The sequence below is a fragment of the Sinocyclocheilus rhinocerous genome, unplaced genomic scaffold (genome assembly GCF_001515625.1).
Source record: "Sinocyclocheilus rhinocerous isolate Xijiao unplaced genomic scaffold, SAMN03320098_v1.1 scaffold2475, whole genome shotgun sequence".
NCBI classification, from domain to species: Eukaryota; Metazoa; Chordata; class Actinopteri; order Cypriniformes; family Cyprinidae; genus Sinocyclocheilus; species Sinocyclocheilus rhinocerous.
In genome coordinates, this window is record NW_015666614.1 from 266,367 (window position 1) to 275,627 (window position 9,261).

Here is a 9,261-nt window from a genome sequence, read left to right on the forward strand (position 1 = left end):
GATAGCTACAGACCTGTCTCTCTCCTTCCGTTCATAGCGAAAACTCTCGAACGAGTTGTTTTCAACCAGGTATCATTGTTTCTTTCACAGAACAACAAACTGGACGCTAACCAGTCAGGTTTCAGGAGTGGCCCTTCAACTGAGACTGCGCTACTGTCAGTCACTGAAGCCTTGCAGATTGCAAAAGCTGATTCTAAATCATCAGTTCTTATTCTGCTAGATCTATCTGCTGCTTTTGACACTGTCAATCATCAGATCCTCCTGTTCACCCTCTCATCACTGGGCATCACAGGGATTCCACTTCGCTGGTTTGAATCCTATCTCACTGGTAGGTCGTTCAGGGTGGCCAGGGGAGGGGAGGTAACCAAAGCACATCAACTGCCACAGCCATATCACCCTGCAGCCCAAGACTGGTTGCCCACTGAAGCTAAGCAGGGTTGAGTCCTGCAAACTGGTGGTTGTTGTGGTTGAGGAGAGACACCCCCACATGACTGTAAATCGCTTTGGGTGTACAGCAATACACAATAAAATGCTATATAAATGCATCATTCATCATCATCATCATTCAACTGGTCACTGGAGTTCCACAGGGATCAGATTTTGGACCCCTCCTCTTCTCCATATGCCCTACATCACTGGGTCCCATCATACAGGCACATGGCTTCTCCTACCATTGCTATGTTGATGACACACAGCTCTATCTCTCATAGCACGGATCTCAGGCTGCCTGGCGGACATCTCGGCATGGATGAAAGAACATCACCTCCAGCTCAACCTGGCTAAGACTGAGCTTCTTGTTTTCCCTGCCACTCCAACTCTACAGCATGATTTCACCATCCAATTAGGTTCTTCTACAGTTACCCCAACTTCGGTCAGAAATCTTGGTGTAATCTTTGATGACCAGCTGACCTTCAAAGACCACATTGCAAAGACCGCTCGATCTTGCAGGTTTGCATTGCACAACATCAGAAAGATCAGGCCCTTTCTAACGGAGCATGCTGCACAACTTCTTGTCCAGGCCCTTGTCATCTGTTCCCACCCCAATCCGGAATGCTGATTCCCTGACAATCTTTAAGCGACAGCTGAAAACTCATCTCTTTCAACACTTTTTGACTCCATCTTAAAAAAAAAAAAAACTCTTTCTCTTTATTTATTCCTTCCCTTTCTAGCTTGTACTTGCTTGAAACAATGCCTGAAACTTGGTATTACGAGCACTTCCTGTGTCTGTTTGCCTCTTTAAGATTAATCGCATTATGTATTCCCCAATTGAAGGTCGCTTTGGATAAAAGCGTCTGCAAAACGACTAAATGTAAATGTACATTTTTTTCTGTCTGTTTCTGACAGGGCGTCTACTCCTCCGTCACAGCATGCCACATTGGGCTGTGTGAAAAATTTGACACACAAGGTTAACATTTCTGACTCTGTGCCTCCTGTCAGATGCAAATTACGTCGCTTACCTTTCTCTGTGAGAGATGCCGTTTCCACAGAATTAACGCTGCTCTTGGATGCCGGTGCCAATTTGAAAAAATGTGTCTCTGATTGTTGTGGTCCAAAAGAAAACGGGGGGATCTGCATGTGTTTGGATCTGCGAGGGCCCAACAAGTCAGTTATAGTGGATAGCTACCCCTTACCACACATGGAAGAGATGATGATATTACTGCAGGCAGCAACATTCTTTTCAACCATTGACTTAGATTGTGCATACCACCAAGTACCTCTTCATGAAGACAGCCGGGATCTCACAGCATTCTTTACACACGAGGGGCTCTTCAGGTTCAAAAGAGTGCCATATGGTTTGGCATCAGCTCCTTCTGCATTTCAGAAAATGATGGCCATTATTTTGAAAGGACTCCAGAATGTTGCAAACTACCTAGATGACATTATTGCCTGGAGACGTACCTTACAGGAGCACGATCAAGCGCTAAAGAATGTGCTGCAACGTCTCAAGGATAATGGATTGCTTTCTGAATTAGCACTTAGACTCATTTAGCAGCAGAGTTTAAAATTTCTGGGACTCATTGTGACTGCACAGGGTATTCAGTTGGATCAGGAACATCTCTCCGCAATACTCGATGCACCTGCACCATATAATGCTGTTCAGTTGCATTCACTACTGGGACTCCTTTCATGGTATAATAAATTCATTCCCAAATTCTCTTCTGTAGTGGCGCCTCTGCGTGCATGTCTGAAGGCTGAGAGTGGATTTTGCTGGTCCGGTGAAGTGCAACACAGCTTAGCAGAGGTTAAAAAGCTACTTGTACACAGTCCTGCCCTTGCGCTATTTGACCCGGGGCTGCCAGTAGTCCTTTCCACTGATGTATCTGCTTACGGACTGGGTGCTGTGTTCTCACAATTGTGCCCTGATGGATAAGAATGTACTGTTGCTTTTGCATCCAGGACGCTCTCACCAGCCGAACAGAAATACTCTATTGTTGAAAAGGAGGCTCTAGCGTGCGTGTGGGTGGTTGAAAAGTGGAGGACATACTTGTGGGGCCGCAGATTTACTTTACGGACTGACCATCAAGCCTTAACCACGCTGCTGACCACAAAAGGGACTGACCGAGCTGGTATGCGCATAGCTCGGTGGGCTGCTTGTTTTGACTACACAGTTCATTACCATGCTGGATCTGAAAACCACACAGCATATTGTTTGTCCCGCCTGCTCCTGCCTCTTACTTCAGATGCAACACCAGATGCCTAACCTGAATGTGTTGCTTTGGTGTCCACTGGTCTCACTGCCATATCTAAGGATGAATTTGCTGCTACCTCTGCTCACTGTCCTGAGCTCTCTGCGCTGCGCACACAAATTGCTCGTGGCTGGCCTCCATCTCCTTCTGCACTGGATCCTGTTGTACATCCATACTACAAACTAAGACATGAGCTCAGTGTGCAAGCTGATTTTGTGTTTAGAGGTACTATTGGTGGCCCAAAATGGACACATTTGTGGCAGACAAAATTTCTGCCTGTCAGCTGTGCCTTTCCTTGGATAAGACTGCTAAACTTCTGCTGTACTACTGCGGCCTGTTCCCTTGCCTTCTGCACCCTGGGAAAAACTGGCAATCAACATCGTCAGCCCTTTTGAGACTGCTGTCTGGGACTGTCGATATGCTCTTACACTCACTGACTATTACAGTAAATGGCCCGAAGTAGCCTTTACTGCATCTGTTGTAACAAAACAGGTGACTTCGTTTCTTACCTCTGTCTTCAGTAGACACGGCAACCCAACAACTATTGTGAGTGACAATGGCCCTCAGTTCACTTTGTAATATTCTAAGCGAAAGTGCGGTTCTGAATGTGCATGCGCGGTATGCATGAAGACTTACAACTGATGCACGGCAACATGCCAAGTGCGCTGGTTATGCAAATAGCGATTCAGTAAACATAAGATTTGATTCAACTTTACACCATGCGTGTCCGTGTCTCCTTGATAGAAACAGAACATCACACTGGCGACGAGGATTGAAATCTACGTGCAGAAACAGAGCAACAACACTCAACGCTGACAAGCACAAACACTACAGAGGACGATAACCATGGCGATTACCCCACACGCATTTCCAGCATTCGATATAGAAAGTGAACCACACTCTGTTGTACCTCGTTGGACCAAATGGGTGCAAAGATTCAACAACTATGTTACTGCAATGAACATTAGCGGAGACACAAGACTCAAGGCTCTGCTGTTGCATCTAGCTGGAGAAAAGGTACACGATACATATGACACGCTTGACGAAGCAGCTGATAAATATGCAGATGTGAAGACTAAGCTCACCAACTACTTTTCCCCAAAGAAAAACGTGCAGTATGAAGTGTATGTATTCAGAAATGTAACGCAACAGCCAGGAGAAAATCTAGACACATTCCACACAAGACTTAAGATGCTCGCTAAGAACTGTGAATTCACTGACATCAGCAGAGAAATAAAAGCACAAATTGTTCAAAGCTGCACATCATCCAGACTTCGCAGGCGTGCTTTGAGAGAGCCAGACTTTTCTTTACAAGACCTTTTAGAACATGGCAGGACCCTTGAGATACCAGAACTGCAAGCATCAGGTATTGAAAATGGCTCAAAAGTAACTGAATCTGTAAATGCAATCACCCACAAACAATTCAAAAATCAAACAAAGAATTGTGATGACAAATCAACACGCCCAACTACGAAATGTAGAAATTGTGGAGGTATTTTTCCTCACAAAACAGTCTGTCCAGCAAAAGGAAGAATTTGTAATGCTTGTGGTAAACCCAACCATTTTTCTAAAGTGTGCCGCTCATCCACCAAAATCAAGAGACATACAACACAAAGATTCAAGCGTACTGTGCAAGAAAAACAACACAACGAAGTTCATCAGGTCAGTGCAGACGTGCATCACACAAGCCCAGGCTCATCTAGCAGTGATGATGCATACGTCTTTGTCGTCAAAACCGCCAATACAGCCAAACTACCACAAACACACATCAAACTATGTAACACAAACATACCTGTAGTCATCGATTCAGGAGCTGCTGTGAATATCCTCAGCGAGACCACATACAAATCTCTGCTGCAACCACCAGAAGTGCGACCGTCCAACATCCAAATATTCTCTTATGGTTCTAAACAGGCACTTCCTATTCTTGGTGCATTCACGTGCACTCTGAAATCTCGCAACGGCATGACTCGTGGAACTTTTTATGTGATACCCGGTAATGGCTGCTCTCTAATCAGCTACCAAACAGCTGAGGAGTTAAACCTCATCAGAATTCTGAATTCTCTTAATACTGCTGCTACTGGACGCAGTGTAGCAGATGAGCTCGTAGAAAAGCACCCTGAGTTGTTCCAAGGGATAGGAAAGCTCAAAGATTTCCAAGTCCGCTTGCACATAAACCCTGATGTTCAACCAACATGCCAACCTCATCGGAGAGTGCCATTCCACATAAGGAAAAAGTTGAAGCTGAACTAAAAATGCTGGAAGACAGCGATATCATAGAAACTGCAACTGGCCCCACACCATGGGTTTCACCTATAGTCGCACCCTTAAAACCAAAAGACCCAGACAAAGTGAGAATTTGTGTCGATATTTGGCCTACTTTGATCCTAGAAAGGACACCGAGCTCATAGTTAATGCCAGCCCTGTGGGTCTAGGTGCAATTCTGCTTCAGAACCACAACGGACAGCGATCCATCATTGCATATGCCAGCAAGGCTCTCATTGATGCTGAAAGACGTTACAGTCAAACAGAGCGTGAAGCACTGGCAATTGTGTGGAGTTGTGAACACTTTCACCTTTTACATTTATGGAAATCCGTTCACACTGATAACAGATCACAAACCCCTTGAGCTCATCTGGAATAATCCATGTTCCAAACAACCTGCTCTAATTGAGCGTTGGGGACTTAGACTTCAACCATACAATTTCACTGTGAAGTACAGAAAAGGCTCAGACAACCCTGCAGACTATATGTCTCGTCATCCTGTTTCCACACCCGCATCATGCAACACTCGAGCCACGAAAGTTGCAGAAGAATATATTAACTTTCTTGCACAACACAGCACACCGAAAGCCATGACTCGCGATCAGATCAAACAAGAAACTCTGAACAGCCCAGTGCTCCAAAAAGTGGGCTCACTCATTTGCAATGACTCCTAGGGTTCAATTACTGACACAATGGAACATGCACCAACACTGCTAAAATACAAACGCATCAGCAGTGAACTCACCGCCCTGCCTAATGATGACTTAATCCTCAGATTCTCCAGAATTGTCATTCCGCCTTCGTTAGAGCACCAAGTTCTTCAGCTGGCTCATGAATCTCATCAGGGCATTGTGAAAACAAAGACCCTCCTAAGAGAGAAGGTATGGTTTCCTGACATGGATAACAAAGCTGAAGTTATGGTAACAAACTGTCTTGCCTGCCAAGCCAACACACCGGTAACACATTCTGAGCCATTGCAAATGTCTAAGCTTCCTGAAGATGCCTGGCAAGAGGTCAGTGCTGATTTCTATGGTCCTCTACAAACTGGTGAATACATGCTCGTCATCATAGATGAATATTCTCGCTACCCAGTGGTAGAAGTTCTTTATTCCATCACAGGAAATGCTGTGATCCCTGTGATGGATAAAGATTTCTCAATGTTCGACATTCCAAAAATTGTGAAGAAATGGACCTCCTTTTAACAGCGATCGTTTCAGCAAATTTGCAGAGTACCTTGGATTTCATCACCGTAAAATTACACCATTCTGGCCACAGGCAAATGGTTCCCTGGAACGATTCATGCAAAACCTTGGCAAAGCGCTCCGGGTTGCAGGAACCGTACAGATTCCGTGGAGACAGCAGCTGTGCATCTTTCTAAGGGAATATCGTGCAACACCGCACAGCACCACCAATACATCCCCGGCTGAGCTGATGTTTCGCCGCAAGATGCGCACAAAAATCCCAAATCTAGCCACAGAAACACCTGTTGCGTCTGATCATGATCTGCGGAAAAGGGACAGTGCAGCCAAAGCAAAGATGAAAGCATATGCTGATTTTCGCTGACGTGCTTCCTCTCACACTCTGCAGATCGGTGACCAAGTACTACACCGGCAGCCTAAACAACATAAACTTACAACACCCTATAATGCTGTACCACACACTGTAACCATGGCCAAAGGCTCCCTGATTACAGCTGCACGAGGTAGTCATTCCATCACTTGGAACTCGTCATTCTTCAAGAGATTCCTCCCGCCTCAGAATGCTGTGCCATGTGAGCATAATAATCTTCCACAAAGTGAGACATCACCAAGATACCCAATTCGGAGAAAAAGACAGCCTCCAGGTTATCTTTCAGATTACCGTTTAAAGTAGTGTTTCAGTTGTGTGGACTCGATAGTTGATGTCAAACACTGAGTAATCCAGCCTATATCATTTAAATACCAGTCTTTGAGGAAACTTTCATATTGATGTTTGTTCTGTTTAGAGTTTGTTATTTTTTGAAAGAAGTGCTGTTAAAAAAAAAAAAAAAGAGCATTGTAATGTTCTAAGCGAAAGTGCGGTTCTGAATGTACATGTGCAGTATGTATGAAGACTTACGACTGATACACGGCAACATGCCAAGTGCGCTGGTTATGCAAATAGCGATTCAGTAAACGTAAGATTTGATTCAACTTTACACCATGCGTGTCCGTGTCTCCTTGATAGAAACAGAACATCACTCACTTCGTCAGAGTTTGCTGCTTTCCTGAAAGAGAGAGACATTAAGCACATTGGTACAGCGGTTTATCATCCTGCTGCAAACGGAGCGATTGAACGCTTCCACAGAGTGCTTAAGAGTACAATTCAAACAGCACCTGAACTGAACTGAAACCCCCCTGAATTACTTCATGTCCGGAAAATGTGTACCCGCCTTAATGTTCTGAGACCTCCACCTTCTGCCCTTGATCCTACGCAAATACAGAAGCGTGTTTTGGCACGGCAAGATCTCATGAAAGCTGGTGCATGTACCAAAAGCTCATCCAAAATTCACTTCTCCAGTGGAGGTGAAAGAAAAGGCTGGATTCTACACCTACCTCTTGCACGATGCATCATGTCTCGCTTCCATGCCAGATAATGCACTGGATAATGGTCATGCCACCAAAGCTGAAAACTTGCATCCTTCTCATGGTTCCTTGTCTGGAAGCTCTGGGCCTTCTAAGGCTGGTCCGCTGGAGAAACGTCAGTTTTGCTGAAAGACTAAGTCTCTTAAACACAGACTTTTTCAACATATACATTCGCGTGAATATTCAAGTACTGTTATACTGTCCTTACTGGTTATTTGAAATGTGAACATTCAAGCACTGTTATAATGTCATTATTGGTTATTTAAAATGTTCTTACAATCATTTATTGTGCTCTTTAGTGTATGAGGTGGGAATAACACTTGTGATGCGGTTTATTTCTATTTTGTGAAAACTGTTATAGACGGAATTCATTTAAGTAAGAGGGGAACATGTGATTTTGTTACAATAATTCACCACTAGAGGGCACTCATGACACACAGTGAGTTGGTGTTTAGAAGAGGAGAGATTTTAGAGTGTGCATCATTGCTGTGCATGTGCGATCTGTTCCAGTGCTGTTTACGGTCTACTATTAAAAGTTATGTAAGGATTATGCTTGTGTAATTTCGTCTACATAAGACATAACATACTACTTAAGGCGTAATTCTGAAGTGTGCATGATTTACACTTTACTATCCCATGAGGCTACAGGAGAGGATTTATGAATGGCAGTGATGGGATGCAACTGATGCTGGTAGGTGACGTGACAAAGACAGCATGGCAAATGTAGTACATCCGGATTACATGCATAATATATAGAACATACTCTTTTTTTTTTTTTTTTTTTTTTTTTGGGGTGCAAATAAAACATACGGGGAACAAAATACAAATATCTCGTTATATTGATTGTAAACAGTCATTGCAGAGTCTGGCTCGAGACCCCGGTCATGAGTCTCCCTCTTTTCAACGCTGGTCGGTCGGCACGCGAGTCGCACGCGCACTGACAAAAAGCCTGTTTCACGGCTCACTAACCTGATCCAACGTCCGAAATCTGCTGTTTTCTATTCAATTTAATTTCATTGCCCCTCCAACCCCCCTAAAAAAAGATAGAAGATAGGCCGTTGAAAAGGCGAGAACATAAATGAGGGAATAACTATAGACAATGGAATTTAAACGCATGCGGAGCGTTTGTGCTTTGAGGAAATTCGATTTTCCCTGGAATTATTTAGACACCTGACAAGTAACAAAACCCTTTTCACTGTAAAAGTGGGTGCATGATCTAATCATGCCTCAATTAATCACGTATTTAGGCTAGTTGTTGGTTTTGAGAGCATTGTCTTTAAAATACTGACCTATGTGCGATTTATTTTTGCGTTCAGAAAAACAGCTTAAAATCAGACCACCGAAAGGTCGCAAAGTTATTAATAATTCAGTATGCGATTTTGGATGCAGCCACAGTCACATGCCTCATTTCTAAACGAATCAGCCGTTTTGAACAAATCGTCTGAATGAATGATTCAATAAACCACTTGTCCCCACAGAGAAAACTTTTTGACATTGTGGGGCCATTTCGTCAGGCCCCACAAGGAAAGCAGCTTATAAATCACAGTTCATTTAATTTTTTATTTATTTTTTAATAAATAAAATAAAAATGTGATTAAAAATTAGACTTTTTTTATATTATTGTGGTAAGGTTAGCCAGGACCCCCACCCCACTGAAGAAATACTTGGCCAGACCATCCCCCTTGAGAGAGAGAGAGCGTGAGTGA